This window comes from Phascolarctos cinereus, unplaced genomic scaffold (genome assembly GCF_003287225.1).
Source record: "Phascolarctos cinereus isolate Bilbo 61053 unplaced genomic scaffold, phaCin_HiC Scaffold_9;HRSCAF=440, whole genome shotgun sequence".
Taxonomy (NCBI): domain Eukaryota; kingdom Metazoa; phylum Chordata; class Mammalia; order Diprotodontia; family Phascolarctidae; genus Phascolarctos; species Phascolarctos cinereus.
In genome coordinates this window covers 129864883-129881815 of record NW_027556402.1, presented here as the reverse complement: position 1 = coordinate 129881815, position 16933 = coordinate 129864883, and the positions used below count along the sequence as shown (strand labels likewise).

Sequence of the window (16933 nt, the reverse complement as noted above, 5' to 3'; positions counted from 1 at the left end):
AGACTGCCTGTGATTAACGATAATCCCTCCCATCTCCTGTGAGGCTCTAATAAGCAGAGCTAAAGGCTTGAAAGCTAAAATAAACAGCAGAGGAGTTGAGGGACTCTGCTGCCTTGTGTCCCCATTACTCTCCTCTCCTCCTGATTGAAAAAAAAATAACCCGGAAATTTTTTTCAGACTATTTACTGAGCAAGAGCTATGAATCAAAGTGACCTAAGCATTTTTAAAGCATCATTTTATCAACTCAGAAGCTTTTCCTATGTTTAAGAGGGAGTTACTTGAGGCAAAATTCTAACTAGGTCCTTCAAGAATGTAAATTTATTCATTCTACATCTGAAATGGAGTATCTATTGCACATTCTTCTTGTAGCTAGAATGCTGGGCTTAAAGTCAAGAAGAGCTGGGTTTATGTCCTATTTCTGTGAGTAGTTGTATCACCCTGGACAAGTCATTTAACTATTACATGCCTCAGCCAGCTTTCTTACTAAGTCACAGACTCAGTTGGGTTGGTGGAAGGATTTCTAAAATGGCAAAGTGAAAAGAAAGCTAGATTTGGAGTCAGAGGATCTAAGTTGTAATCCCTGCTCTGCTGTGTCCTATCTATGAGGCCTTGGGAAAAGCACTCAAACTCTTTGGGCCTCAGTTACTCACCTATGAAATCAGGGGGCTGGACGATATGATCTCTAAGGTCCTTTCTAGCTCTAAATCTAGCTTCACATATCTAAAATAAGCATATGATAAAATGAATATTTGAAATAATGCTCCACAGATTCATGACTATGTTTTTGGCACACCTTTGTCAGTTGTGGATAATTACTAAGTTTATCATTAGAATGTGGTTGATGAGAATGGTCAGTTTCCATTTCCTGTGTTTTGCTGACGTTGTTGCTAGGAACACTCTGACTCTATATGATGTTAGAAGCTATTCTTGTATTTCTGGTGACAGTGTTATATTCTCACTAGTTAAGGCTTTGTCTTGAATCATTAGATGTGAATTGGTCTATCCTAGAGGACTTTGTACGAACTGAACATATGAGAAGAACACACAGACTATCCTATAAGAAGTCAACAAAATTGCAGTGTTGAGACGAGGCACAATTCTGAAATATAAGCAGAAATGTCTTGGTGATTATGTGTATGAAATTTAAAGTTCTAAGTAATGACCAATATTGTTGGTGAGAAGCATATAAACCCACAACTTTATGAAATATCTCAGTTTTAGCTGAAGGATTAGTTGTAAAATTTCTTATTTTAGCATATGTTTGGCTTTCACTAGCTGTCAGGAACAGGCAACACTTCTATTCAGGCCTCTTCTATTTTATTCACTTCATGGTAAAAAGTAAGACATTCTACATATAAATCCTAAAGAGTTGGTTAATTTATATCAAATTTTTCATCATACCCCAAAGCTGCCATTTTGAGCACAGATACTTAGGATCCAGGTTGGGCCATGTAATCAAGTCTTTAGTAATGTAGTCTCTGGGGAATCTTCTCTTCATTTGGTCCAACAGAAGAGATATCTCAGGTTTGAGGTTATTTATAAGTTAGTATTTACTCAAAATTATAGCTCATGAGCTCTCCTGATGGGTTTACTTTTACCAGCCAGACTGAAGATGCTTTATTTCAAACAAAGGACACTTAATCAAACAGCATGGCAAAAAAGTGACAAGAGAAAATTTTCACCTATGTGTATATTGGAGTATTGTTGTTTGTGCTTCATTTTCAAGAGGTGATGTTTTGACTTGCTCCTGAATTAGATTTAAGTGAAGTGGAGTTGCACAAAGTTGTCAGCCTCACTCTTTCTTCCAGAGTCACTGAAATCCAGGGGCTAGACAAAAGTCTTATATGACCGGATGACCTGGGCATCTTTGATGTCTGAGCAAGCTCTAAGGGTTCCACAGTGGCTGCTTCAGCTGCCTTCCTGACCATTGGAACAAATTATTGTCTACTGCTCATTCTGCCTGGGGCAAAGTCTTCACATGCTTGGGGTAGACTAATTTACTGGCAGGTTTGAGGCCCATTGGTTACCCTTAACTTGGTTTAGCCCATCTGCCCAAGGCCGTTTTACCAGGGTGTGGCCATGTGGGGGACTGGTTGAACTCCAAAGGTGGGTGAGCAGCCCTGAAAAGGCTTGGCAAGGAGAGGAGTGAGTATACATTGGCGTATATACTACTACAGATTACCATATTACTGGCTGAGAGTTTACATAGTCCAAGAATACACATGAAAAGGAAATATGAATGGAGGTCACACACATAAAGGACATGTTTGATTGGGGAACATGTACACATTAGAAGTTTACATGGCCAGGGAAATCTGCATTTCTGACATTGCAAATTAAGTTATGTTCTCTGGTTACATCCTCATACTGCTCTTTGCTGATTTCTGCTGAGCAATTATATCTCTACCGTCTTCTGGGCATATTACCTCAGATGCGAATGTCTCCCTGGTACTCCTGGTCACTCCTGCGTGTATCATCTCTGCTGGGCACAGTGGGATTATGAATTTCTCTCCATTATCAGCTTCTGGACTTCATTCTCTTAAATTCTTCAGTCGCTTACTGGCTACTTGGCTTTCTGTCTGCTATGGTTCAGTAAGTAGTTATGAGAAAACAAGGCCCTGATGAGGGCAGGATGATAGCTCTTTAGTTATAGCCAAAGCAATGAGCTACCATGCCAACTAAGGGTAGAACAGAACAAAAACCAACCAGAGTGCTTTCAGAATGAATTATCTAAAAAACAAAAAACAAAACAAAACAAAAAAACTCAACCAAACAAAAAACCAAAACTCCCTCTGAGACTGAATTGTACTCCATTATCCCAGATAATTATATAATTTAGGATTAGATATTCTTCGTAGTGAAAATTTAATTGCAGCAAAACAAAAAGTGAAGAAACCCCCAAAACATGGGGCGGCATTTTGGCCAATGACAACCTCCCTGGCTTTCTGCATTAAGGACACCCAAGAGAAAATTTACCCTACCTACGGTGGTCCAGTTTCAATAGGATCCTATTCTCAACACACAAAAAAGTTGGTGTTGTATGTTAGTGGAAAAGCAAGATGTGAGTATGCACATAGTGCATAGCAGTCCTTTTTATAGCAAAAAACTACGTTGGGCAAACCCTGCCTGGTAGTTGTAACATGAATGCAAAAGGAAAATAATGCTTCCATTGCACTTTAATGTCTCCTGGCATGAAACATCTATTAAGATGAAACAACAAGGTACTCTGGAGTGTCATATAATCAATACAAATTATATAGAAGATTTGAGACATTTTTAATGAAAGGAACCATTTTAGTGTATCTTTTCATTGCAACAGCAAGGCAAAACCCAAACCAGGGAAGGCCAAAGGATTATCAAGGTTTGTTATATATTTTCAAACGTTATAAGAATTTTGTGAGATCTGACATGAGAAGACTATAAAGTATACCCAAGATGCTAATTTTCTAGGTAAAGAAAGAAATGTTCAATATATCTGAAAATATATTGACCATTGACTAAAATTTTCTCTTTTCATCGTGATGTTTAATCTAGCTTGAGGAGTTTCACATAGGACAAGTTTCAAGGGAATTAAAAGTTGCAGATCAACCAGTCAATAAAAAAGTGTATGATTTTGCCTTAATATGACATTTGTGTGTGTGTGTGTGTGTGTGTGTGTGTGTGTGTGTGTGCACTGAGGTGTACTTCTCTGAAGTAGAAAAAGATAAAAACTTTCAAGTATAATCCTCCATTAAGATGGAACACTTTTCCCACGTATGGCAGCTAATATAACTTTTTGTTTTAAATGGATAGAAATAAAACATTTCAAACAATTTTTAAAAAGAACATCAATTCTACATCTGATAAAAAGGGAGAGACAAAAATAAATAAAACTAGCTTAGACGTGGAAAGAATTTGTTCAGTTCCTAAAGACAAATCCTTGATTTCAATCAGGGAATTTAAACAAGTGAGGCTTCCTTTACAGTCAGATTAGAGAAGCAATAGTCTCACTAAAATGTGCTCTGTTAAGACCCTATCTGGAATATTGTGTCCAGTTTTGGATGCCACATTTTAGATGGGGTATTAACAAACTGGAAGGCATTCAAAAACTGGAGCTCATTCAGTGGAAGGTGACCAGGCACCTGGAAATAAGGACCAGCTAAAAGAAGTAGAGATGTCTACTCTGGAAAAGAGAAGATTTAGGGGTGTGGCATGAATGCTATCTCCAGAGTTTTTCAGGGGCTATCATACAGAAAAATTAATTGGACTTAATATACTTTGTCTCAGGAGGAAGAATTATGAGCAATGGGCAGAAATTCCAGAGAGACAGGATTAGGACGGATATTAGGAAAATCTTTCCAACAATTAGAACTATCCAAACTTGAAATGGGCTTCATTAAGAGGTGAATTCTTTTTCACTGGAGTTCATTGTTGAATTTGAATGTTGTTCGTCCTTTGGTTCTCAAAGAGGACCAGTAACATAAGGAGGGTGATGTCTTGACTTGCAAGTGGTTTGGATTTAAGAGAATCAGAGCTGTATAAAATCATCAGCCTTAGTCTCTCCTCCAGAGTCAATGGAGTCCAGTGGCAAGACCTAAATCAAGATGACTGGTGATGACCCTGCTGGATGACTATGTGTCGGGAATGTGCAGTGGAAAAGCCATTGTCTTTGAAACCAGAGGAACAGACTCCTCCTCTTATTGCCAGTGGATCCTAGAACAAGTCACTTCACTTCTCTGGGATCCAGTTTCCTTGTCTGCAAAATAAGGGGACTGACTGCTAAGATCTCCTCCAGCATTAAAGCTATGATCTGTTGTCCTAGTTATGGGTTAGACTATGTCATGTCTGAGATTCCTCTGAACTCTGAGATTCTGTGATTCTGTAAATAAGGTAATTTGTTTTCACTGTGTTTTTGTCTTATAACTTAGCTTTCCTGTTGCTCCAGATTCAGATAGGGTGATTAGACTTTGGGGAAAGTCTTTGGAAGATCCATAGGATGCATAATTTAACTGAAGATAACTGTGTTCATTTTTTTTCCTTTTCCTTTTCAGTCTTAAAATCTGGACCTAGGGTATTATGCTAAAACACACACACACACACACACACACACACACACACACACACACACACACACACACACACGACTGAAGCCTACCACTTCTTTCTTAAAAATACCACCATCACTTATTGAGGATAAAATTGAATGATTATCTGGACAAAACTTTAGAAATGTCCTCTTCTGATTTTGAAAATGTTTTCGTACCCCTTCCTTCTATGCAATCTAGAAATACATTGACCCACTTTTCAGAGATGTCTTTTGCCTTGCCACCTGTGAACTTTCTTCAGATAATGTGATCCTTCCCCAGACAACACAAACTGAAAAAGAAAGTTAATCAAAGAGCTCTCTGCTGGAATCTTGGGCTTGCTATACACTATAGATGTTTGCCACCCTTATGGGGATTGGGTTACCTTCAAAGGAGTCTGTATCATGAAAAAAACCCCTACTAAAGTTAAAAACCCCAACAGAGGGTAGGCCTAGATAGAGTTCTTTGCTAATCCATGGTCCTTGGCAGCCACTAGGAACATACTTGCTATGTTCCTTAGTTATGTTTAAAGGCTGGCCAGATCTTACCAGGAGGAGTGTTAATATATCCCTCAAGGGTGAACAATTTTCTGTCCTCTCAAAAGAAATGTACTCTGGGAGAATAATGGACTTGAAAGGTGTGGAGTCCAGTCTAACATAAAGAGCAAATTCTGTAAGTTAGGCATTTCTGGAATTTAATTCTTTGAGTCATCTCAGACCTTGTGTCTAAGATTTTCTTCCTGGAAGAAGGAGGATAATATACAAACCCAGACCTCCCTATGATAACAGTGAGTTCTGAGGATTAATGGTAATGTTAGAAAAGTACCACATTCTGGAGATGAGATATGCTTCTCTGGTGGAAAATATCGGTAATTTAGCTGAGCCTTTTTAGCTATGAAAACCAAGTCCAGTGGGCTTCCTAGAACAGCATGTTCAGCCTAAATGTTCCCCACATATTATCATAAGTGCAGTATATGCATCATTTATTACATTGTCTTCCAGCTACATTTGTATAGAAATAATACAATTGGAGTTCTAATAACATTTAATTTATCAGCCACTTGATCATTGTCTTGGCATGGAAACCACCATTTTTTTATTTCATGATATTAGATTCTAAGACATGATTCTGAAACTTAAACTTCCCAAGGCTGCTATCTTCTGGGGAAGCTTTTTAAGGGGATTTTGGTCTCTAATTGGCTCTTTTTTTTTCTTTATTTAGGCAACTACTCAAGATAAGAATTACAAAGCCCACACTTGCATGATATTCAGGAATGGCAAATACTTTATAGCTTTTGTGACTGAAATGCTCCATATGTAGTCATAGACTTTTAGTGCATTTGAGGATATGTTGCTTCTTTAGAATGACCACTTCTAGGGACAACAAGACCAGATATTTTGTGATCCTCAGTGATACTGGAAATATGCAAAAGAGAATAATTGCTGAGTTAGATTCCCCCTGAGAATGAATGTAGAAGGACTTTGAAAACTGTAAATAGATATTCAAAAGTGAAATATTAGCTAAAGAAACTTACAAGTAGTAAATGAGACCCATTTGGGAATTTTCTAAGGCCCATTAGTACAATGGCCTATACAGTTAGCACAATTTACTAAATATTATGGTGTCATGGCCAGTAGCAAATAGGTTGGGATGAAATAATTTTCCACTGTTAAGCCTGGGATAATTTTCAGGAGTATTCTTTCTCATAATCCATGAGCTACCCTTGAGAATGGGCTAGATGATGACTAGACTGAAGACATTCTTATGGAATGTCCTAAGAACTGTAACAGTCAATAAATGGATCTGACTTCTTGGTGAGATAGTGACTTTCTTCTAAGTGAGGTTAAAGAAGAGTGTCACTGAGGGAGGGAAAGGGAATGTTGAATCACAGACTTGTTGAGGATAGTGAAGAGATAATTTATGCTTCGCAGAGGGGGTGGATTCAAACAGCATGGTAAAATGAAAAGAGTCCTGGATTTTCAGAATAACTTTCATCAATCTACCTCAGGAAAGTGACCATTCCTTTTTTTTTTTAAAGCTCTTTAGGGAAGGAGATTCCACAAAATCTTTTGCAAACTTTTTCTGGTATTCCATAACTTTTGAAGTCAGGAATCTCCTTCCAAAGTCCAACCTAAATCCATCCTGCTACAATTTAAACCTATTTGTTCTCATCTATCTCCAGTTAAAGAATTTCTCCTTGCCCTTCACACAATTCTCTCTTTATTCATTTGGAAGCCGTAACTGAGCTGTCTTTGAACTCCCCTGGGTTATAAAAAAAGATTGTTAAAAAGGGCTCTAATCTGAGGCTTCAGGTATAGGAGTAGATGGCAGCAGCAACTTCTCCTTTGAATAGAATGCTTTCATTGCCTCCTGCGCCAAATCATCGAGAGGTGTACATAAGTGCCTATTTGCTGTGAAGAGGACAAAAGAGTTCCCTCCTCCCTCTCTCTTCTCATAAAAGTATTTTTAAAAAAGCTGGGATTTCTCTGTTTGGCACCTGGAGACACAATAGTGTTGTATGTGTGTATGTGTGTACTGACTTACTAACTCCTCTAGTAAATAAATTCATATAGCTTGTGGATTTTGTAATTCTTTTTCAAGTTGAGTCTGGGACGGAAAGAAAGAAGATGACTTCTTTGGGTGTCAGGGAGTCTTTCAAAGAAAGCAAGAGCAGTGCAGAAAGCTATTGCAGGTGTCTTCTGAAGCCACATGTGGGCTAGAGTCTTGGTTCCCTGACTGCTTTTGAATACCAAGAAGAATGTTTTTAATCTCTCTTCAGTTCAATAATTGATGCAGATTTTCCTGTAGCATCTCTTAGAATAACAAATCTCTGCTAGTGAGGGCTGGAAAGGGCTGTCATTGAAGACGCTGGGCTCACTTGGCACCTATGGGATTGTCCTTAGAGGTTTCATCAGGACAGAGAGCTAAGGGGCTCCTTGGGAAAAACCAAATTTGGTGAGTGACCTTCCCCAAAGAGCAGACACTGGGCTCTTCAAGCTTTTTACCAAGATTTTTATTTATTATAAAACAGAAGGAAAAGAGTTGGGATAATTAATGTTAAATTTCAGGATGTGACTAATTGGAAGCCAGCTAACTGCTTACACTGGACATAAGAGACTTTGTAGAATGTGGAGTTTTGCTTTATATTCTATTTATTGAGTTCTCAGGTTGATTTAAGTATATAATCCCAAATGAAATTTAAGGCAACTGTGTAGCTAGGTGTATTAATATGATTTAGTGAGGTTCGGATTCGCTCCTATAAATGACACTCTCCAATGCACCAGAAAATAATAAGAAATAGCTAATTTATTTAGAAGAAGCAAAGCACAGATAGTTTGAATTTGCATAGAAAGCATATAATAATAAGAACAATCAATAATATAGCACCGATCAAGAGAGTCGGTAATGGAAGAGAATACATCACCAATTCAAGGGAACCTCCAAAATCAATCAACGGCTGGGAGCCCCGTTGCAGCCCGTACAAACTTGAATTGTGTAAAGATTTTCCCGGGCGAAGCGTCCTTCCCGCGGGTGAGGCTCAGCGGGCCTACAGGACGCAGTGTTTTTATATTGTTCTAAACAAAGAAGGCTTGGGGCCAAGAACCCCTTTTTGATGCTTGCGCTATTCATGGTTTGTCCAATACACATCTGACCTTAGCCACGCTCCCATCCGCCTGAGGCTTGGTATTTTGTTTTTTAATAACATCACGTCTCACAAGGAGAGGAGCCAACCCTCCATGTCAACGTGACCTAGGAATGGCTAGTTCCTGGAATGCTAGGCCAAGAACACTCAGGAGTTATGGAACGGTCATGACCGAGATTTGAACTGAACCTATTTATTTGAGTGATCTTATTAATTTAAAGGGGAATTTCCAATTTCCATTTCACTAGGGTAACTTCTCTTTGCATTGCATGTGTATCAATGGAGCATGCAGGCTGTCCATTTGTTTTCTCTTGTTCTGGCTGTACGACTAGCTCATTTTTGTTTCTTCCCTCCTACTCATACATACTGCTGATGCCATTCTTTCTGCTTCTTTTCTCCAACATTTCTTGATTGGTAACATGTTGCAGCCTGCTCAGACCCATTCACCATGGACTTCTTTTTATTGCCCTTTAGCTGTCCCATGGTCAATTTTAATTCTTACAACTTTTAATACTCAATTTCGGTAACATTCCATGACTCACTGTTGTTTATCACTAGAAAAATATAATTGTTAAAAAGATAAGTCTTTGTTTCAGCAAACAGCTTGGGATAATTAATAATACTACACAATTTTCCCAAGGGTTATCTAGTCCATTCTCTTCCTCTGTTCAATGTTGGGCTGAACTTACGGTTCACCTTAGCATGTGTATAAGACCAATGCCTTAGTGGACTAGCTTTGTGGGTAGTCCAGCTATCTGCAAACTATAGTTTGGTTAAGCTGCAGTCTTGATCTACTTGTTTTTCTGTGTGGTCAGACTCTTTGTTCTGGGACTTGATGCAGTCAGTATAGTGTTATTCACAAAAAAAGGAACACATAGAGCACCTTCCTTTCTTATTGAAGAATAGAAGAATGAGGAGCCCTTTATTTGGAACCACAAGACTTTTTGCCCTTTTAAGACTTTTAAGTAGGTCCATTTAGTCATTCCTCTTCTGAAGGAAGATACAAGAGTATCTTTGACTGATTCAAGTAGACTTTCCCCTGGCACTGTTCTGATAAGAGGCTATAATAGAGAGATTAGCCCTGCCTTGTCCATACTTAGAGAAAAATCACCGAAAGGCCGCTTATACAAGTGCAAGTAGTCACTGAAAGGTCATTGTAGGCTCTGCTTTTTTCTTCCTGGTAGCTAAAGAAAATGAAAAATACCAAAATGTTATGAAAAGTTTGAAAACTTTTAGAAAAATTATAAAAGGAAAGGAATAAGCTTTTAAAACAATAACAAGGAAGTCTACTTTGATGTAGATATTGTAGAATCATGGTCAGGAAGACTGTGGGAACTAGAATAACAATGAACACTGGATAAATGAACACAGTATGTAGAAATTGTGATAGGTGCAGGGGGAGGTCAAAAACTAAGATGAGATACTGTCTGTGCTTTTATGGAGTTTACAATCTAGTAGCTGGGGTTTGAGTGCACAGTCTCATAGCACATTCTGCTGCCTTTTTGTGAAGAATAAAATGAAGAAAACTGGAGGGGACGTTTATTTCCCTAAGAGTCGGTCTGACTATTTACCTTTCTTTGCAAGTGGACCTCAACAAGCCCTCAGAGATACAGCATTACATATTAAAAAAAAAAGTCTTTCTGGATGGTCAGAAACAATTAACTGAAGAAGGAACATCTTTGGTGATGAAATTTGTAGAAGGACTAGGTACCTGCCAAGAAAATGTCATGGTACAGTGGAATGACTGCTCAATTAGGGGGTCAGAAGGTTTGAGTTCAAATTTTACCTCTACTACTAACTATATGAGTGATCTTGGACAAATTTCATCTTTCTAGTCTTCAGTTTCTCATCTGTAAAATGAAGGGCGTAGGCCAAGTGATCTCTAAAGTCTCTTCTAAATTGAAAGCTCTGATCTGACCCTTCTACTCCTTGATTTCTCTCAAACTGATATGTTTTCTATGAATATCATGTTAAGTCAAGTAAATTAATTCTTGCTTATGTGCAGCAAGATTGATTCTTTCTTTGGATGGGATTTATGTGGGTGTCAGCACAAGTTATTATTCTATACTACCATTGCCTCCCCAATCCAACAAGCTGTTAGACAATGGTTTTGAAATAGTTTCTTGTTTTCTCATGTAGAATTTCATATTTTAATGGTGTAGTCAACCACCACCAGCCAATGATGTGTATCTGACCGTACTCTAATAATTCCTCTCTCTTCATAAACCACATTTAACTGAGGAAGGGACTGGTATTTAAAATGTATTTGCCTAGATCATTTACAGCAACCAAGAATAAACTATCTTTTTTCCCCCTACAGATAGCCTGTTATTGTCTACTGGCTGCATATGTTATAAGAGCAGTCAGTTGGAATGAAGCCCTTTATTTTGATGCTTCCTAGGCCCACTTATCCATTATATTCATTTCAGTCTTGACCCACATGTTCTATTTAATAATCTTATTGCTTCTTCTCCTAAGAATTAGACAACACTTCTCTCTGTCGAACCTTTCACATTCTTTATGTTCTAAGATACTCCCTGACCTTTCTATCAGAAAAGAAGTATAGGATAATATAATTTTTCCCTCTCATGCCTCTTATCTTAAGAATAACTTTACATGCTCATTGCTCACAACCTCTGGATTCCATAAGTTAGGAGAAATATATGTCAGATAAAAATTTATTATTTTAGAGAGTCTTAGATTTCTTCTTCTACAAATGTTCCTACTAGAATTAGCAGAACATTTTAAGGGATAGATGATTTTGTCCTGTTTGTCCTTCTGACAAAGAAAATCATCAACTACAACTTGGTCTCCCTAACTGGGGAGGAGGGGAAAGCACCAGAATAGTGCATCTTTATTCTATTTGAAAATGATAAAGGGTTCTTAGATAGGATGGAAGAAATGATGCAGAAAACAGCCAGAAAGAAAAGATTCTGAGGAAGTAGAAAGAATTCAAAACTAGGATTAAAAGGTGAGTTTGTGAAATGTGGCAAAGAGAAGGAAAAGAAACTGAAGTACTGGAGGTATGTATGTATACTCTGAATCACCCTCAGCAGGGCCTTCTCAAATCTATACCTATATTCAAGGCACTTTTTGGGCTAGTGCTTATTCAGAACAACAGCCTATGAGCCCCTAACCAAGGTTCCCTTTTATTAGACCAAATATATGACACATGAACTCAAAGCAAAAGCATTTAAATAAACAAGATATCATGGCAAATAATAAGGAAGGATCCACACCAGCATTAAATATGCGCAGGGATACATACTCCTACACATTCCCATGCCATTGGTAAGTGAGGAAATGCTTTGTCCAGATGACTCATTTTTACAGTTGTTGCCCAGATGGAAAGCCAAGGCTTCTAAATTGTTGCTCATGCCATCTACTCTCAGGCTTTTTTTTTTTTCCATTGGACCAGTTTTGGAAATTCTGATATTTTGCCTGTGTATTGTCTGAATTATTTACAATTACAGAATTTTCTCTGATGAAATTGGCCAACTTGCTGTTACTCACACATGCCACCCCAACTCCCATCTCCACACCTTTGCACTGGCAACCTCCATACTTAGAATTCTTTGTCTCTTTCCCTGTATCTCTTGAAATCTCTGACTGTCTTTAACACTAAGCTCAAATAGCACTTTCTGGCCTAACCATGTACTAGTGCCTTCCTCCCTAAGGATACTTTGTGTCTACTCTGTATGTATCTTCTATTTACCTGTTTATTTACATGTTGTTTCCCCCATTAGAATGTGAGCTTCTTGAGGGTAAGGACCATGCTTTTGCCTTTCTTTTCCAATGCATAATACATAAAAATGCCTGTTGATTGCCCGGCAAAACATGGCAGTCAAAAGGGAAGAAGGTGCACATAAAATCTTAGTGCTCTCTAGCTGGAGATAAGGACAAGTATTAACACATAGGCAATGACCAGAATGATGAGTGCAACTGAAGTTATGCCAAGACGACTGATCTAAGCAACTGAGAGGTATAATGGGGGAAAAACTGCCTTGGACTGGAGATTAGAAGATATAGGCTCAAATCCAGGGTTTGCCTCATACAAAATGCATGTATTTAGACATTTTTCTCTCCGAATCCGTTTCCTTTCTGTGAAATGTGGATAAGAATCACTTTGCTACTTACCTTTGAGGGCTGCTGTAGGAGTCAGCAGAAATAATGTTTCAAACACTAATGAGTGGCTGTTGGGCCCACTGGGGCTAGGTTGCTTCACTCGTTCCTTTTCCCTAAGAGGCCCCTCTGTTCTGGACCCACACACTCAGTCCAGACCAGATTCATTTTTGGGGAGCCTGGCCTCTATGGAGAAGAAATCTAGCCTCTCTTTTTTTCACTCCAGCTCATTAAACAAACCCTCACCACCTCATCTCAGGGACAAGTGACTTAATGTTTAAGATCAGGCTTATATCTAGGTCTCCTAAAAAGGGGGATTAGAAAGGTTCTCAGTGTATATCATGATTCAGGTATAGAGCAGGTATTCATTTTCTGCACACAGAAGAAATGCTACAGGATGCAAAAAACTAATAGGACACATTGACAGCATGACTGAAGATGGGATTTAGTGACATATCACTACTATTACATTCTCTAGGGAAGTTGACACTTAAAACTTCATCAGACCATAAAATACTGTGTAGGGATACTGAATAGATGAGGCATAGCCAAATTTTACCTTCCTTCTACACAGGCCAAAAAATTCCTGGTCATTCTCCTGTCACTGGTCATCTTCTCTGATGAAGACTCTCCTGTGGCCACCAGTCAGCTCCACCCCATGGACCCAATAGAACCCACAAGGGCATCTTCATCCATCATGATGTTCAACTACCTACTCAGGAAAGGAAACACAGTTGAGTAGTGTGCTCTGACTGCTTTGTGGGTACAGCCACCCTGATGTCAGGGTGGAGAAGGGCCAGCCCTTCTTCTTTTTTTGGGGGGGGGGGCAAGGCAGTTGGGGTTAAGTGACTTGCCCAGGGTTGCACAGCTAGTGAGTATTATGTGTTTGAGGCTGGATTTGAACTCAGGTCGTCCTGACTCCAGGGCCAGTGCTCTATCCACTGTGCCATCTAGCTGCCCCTAGGACCAGCCCTTTTTTACCCCTCACTAGAAATCTTGGAGTTACAAGATGACACTAATGGAAGACAGCAAACAAAAGCTGTTTCTCCTCCTTAAAGTTCCACTGTATTATCCTTTCCTCTGGCTTGGTAACCAATTGGAAGCACAGCAGGGGCTATGCTAATTGTGATGTGTGAGAAGGAAATGCAAAAAAAAAATACCTTCAAAGAACTAATTTAGGTGCTAATGGGGGAAGAGAACACATAAATAAAACTGAAAAGTGAGGAGGTGTGGGGCATGGTGGAGGAAGTCCAGGGAATCAGAAATGAAGCTCAAAGAGGAATGGAGTCATGGCTGACCTGGTCACTTTCCTTAAAATGGAGGTTCTGGAAGGAACTAATCAATCAGATCAAGGGGCTGCAGGGGTGAGAAGGGTACTGTGGTATGGTGGAGAAAGTTCAGAGAATCAGTAGTGGAAGTCAGAGTGGAGCTCTGCCATTTCAAAATGCCACCTTTAGCTCTGAGCTACTAAATAGCTGAAAGAAAAAAGGTCAGCTTTGGCTATGTCTCATGGGATTGTCCTTGTTATAAAATTCTTCATAAATCTTAAATCATGTGTAAATATCAGCTATATTATTATTGTTGTTGTATTTAACCTAGAGAAATAAATGTGTGTGTATATGCAGTGGCAGGGGTGGGAAGAGGTGGGGGGAGGTTGTCATGATAACTCTCTTCAAGTATTTGAAAGGTTCTCATATGAAAGAGGTCTTATATTTGGTTCACTTATTCAAGGAGGAGAGAATCAAGTCTAATAGATGGAAGTTGCAGAGAGGCAGATTTTAGCCTGTGATAAGGAGAAAACTTCCTGACTACCAGAGCTATTCAAAAGTGGAATGGACTTCCTAGATTAAAGTAGTGAGGTCCCCATTGCTGGAGATTTTTAAATGGAAGCTGAATGACCATATGTTCCCCATTTCTGACAGATCTCACTTAGAACTCAACCTGATCTGGACTTCTTGTTTGAGTCCAGTTCAGAAGGGCCGATTGGGGAGACTGCAATGACTCCCCTTAAGTCCCCTGTGCCCGGTAACTATTATTTAATGTTAAATACATTATCTCATTTGACTCTTACAGTAGACCTATAAAATAAGTTGTGTATTTTCAAATCTTGTTCTCATCACTCATCCAGATTCATAAGCCCAAATTTATTTTAAATTCTTTCTTTTTCTTCGCCATCCATCATCCTCTCCTATCAATATCCAATTAGTTGCCAAATCTTGGCTTGTCTTCATGTCTTTTGCATCCAACCCATTATCTCCACTTATGTAGTCACTACCCAATTTCAGGTCCCCATTTCTTCCCATCTGGACTATTGTACCAGCTTCCTAATTGATTTCTGTTTTCAGTCTTTCCTCTTTCTAACCCATTCTTCATGCAACTGTCAAAGTAATCTTCCTAAAGCACTGTTCTGACCATTTCACACTTCTCATCCAGGAATTTTTAGCTTCTCCTTCTAGTCTTTAGGATACATTACAAAACTGTCTCCAGATTAGAAATGATTATATATATAGCTATATAGCAGATGTCTTCTTTGCAATCGCACAACTGACAGTATAGATGATATATACATGATCTCATGACTACAGTTATTTTTTAAAGCATTTGATTCAGAAGAACAAAATGTAGCTTTAACAGTTCTCCTTAGACAAAGCATCTACAATGCATGTCCTAAAAGATTATATGATTCTATTAGGTAGATAGATAAAGCATTTATTCATCATTTATAAGATGCCAGGCACTGTGCTAAATGCTGGAGATATAAATACAAACAAAACAAAAACATTAAGATGGTCCTCATTCTCAAGGCATTTACATTTCGATAAAGAAGGACAAAACCTATAGGGGAGCTGAAAAGGGATAGAGGAGACAGAAGAGGAAGAAGGCAGATGTTGGGAAGGTGGAGCAGTCTGGAGAGTGAGTTGACCTGGAAATGAGGTATATAGCACTTTTGGGACCAGTCAAGAAGTGGCAATTCCAAACAGACCAGGGAATTCACCAATCAGGAGAGCAGGCCTCATGGTAGAGTCATCCTGAGGCAGGTAAGGCAGCTGGTGGAAAGGTAGAGTAATCCAGAAACTCTTTATTAATATAACAGATATAATTAAATAGATAAAATTATCTACTGAGTATTAATGGTAAAAAGGGAGTTGTGCTGAATATAGGTATTTGCCAGTATTATGGAGCATTCCTAAAGAAGATCCTAACAGAAATATTTTTTTTTTATCAATATCAAGGTTCATCAGATGTTCCTGTAGATATGTGATATGTAATACTTATTGTATTAAGTCATAAAAGACTACAATGAAATCTCTCCAATGAATCTTCATTTATGCAAAAGAGATTGGCTAATTGGATAATCTGCACTAAGAAAAAAAATGAAAGGAATGAAAAATGTGTATTGTCCAGATTATGACTTAAATTGGGAGTCTCAAGCCATTCGGTTTATCTATGTGAGCTCTATAACTATATCTATACCATCAATCTCTTTCTCTGTTTTATTTGTCACAATTTCTACATTTATATATACATTACAATCTCTATTTACACTGATAGCTTTATCTCTTTCTTGATATTTTTATATTAATCTCTTGATTTCTTTATTACTGTCTGTCTTCAACAGCCACTGATGAGAGACAATAAGCTGGGCCCAAAATGTAGTAGGTGAACAGGTGGGATTCCATTTGGGAAATTATGTATTACTTTAATCATCTGAATTTTCTCCTTATTGTAAAGTTTCGTCTATCACCACCACCATTCTCCTGGTGATGCTAGTCATCTGTGAAACTTGTAATGCCACTACCTCAGGAGAATCAACGTTGTGGGTCACTCAAGGGAAATGGAAAGACACATGGTGGGTATAACTGGATATAACATTGTACCAGGGATGATGTCTACCAGAAAGGTGGTTAAAAACTACTGTCAAGGACACATATCACCATCATCATTATGCTGTGAGCTTCTTGAGAACAGGGACTGGTTTTTCTTTGTATACTCAGTACTTAGTACAGTGACTGGCGTTCAGTATATGCTAGTTGTCTGACTAGCTGACTCTACACCTGGAAAAGGAGATGGGGTAGAGGGGATGACATAACAAGAATGAGAGACA

General features: G+C 38.5%; 1 protein-coding gene across 1 annotated transcript in view; it reads left to right on the top strand.

The window, feature by feature from the left end:
• LOC110199279 (UPF0462 protein C4orf33-like) overlaps positions 1 to 16138 on the top strand; it is a 161032-nt gene extending 144894 nt beyond the window's left edge. Inside the window, exon 11 of the transcript XR_013484147.1 lies at positions 13403 to 16138. The gene's annotated coding sequence lies outside the window, so the exon portion shown is untranslated. The remainder of the gene's footprint in view (positions 1 to 13402) is intronic.
• The last annotated feature ends 795 nt before the right edge of the window (positions 16139 to 16933 follow it).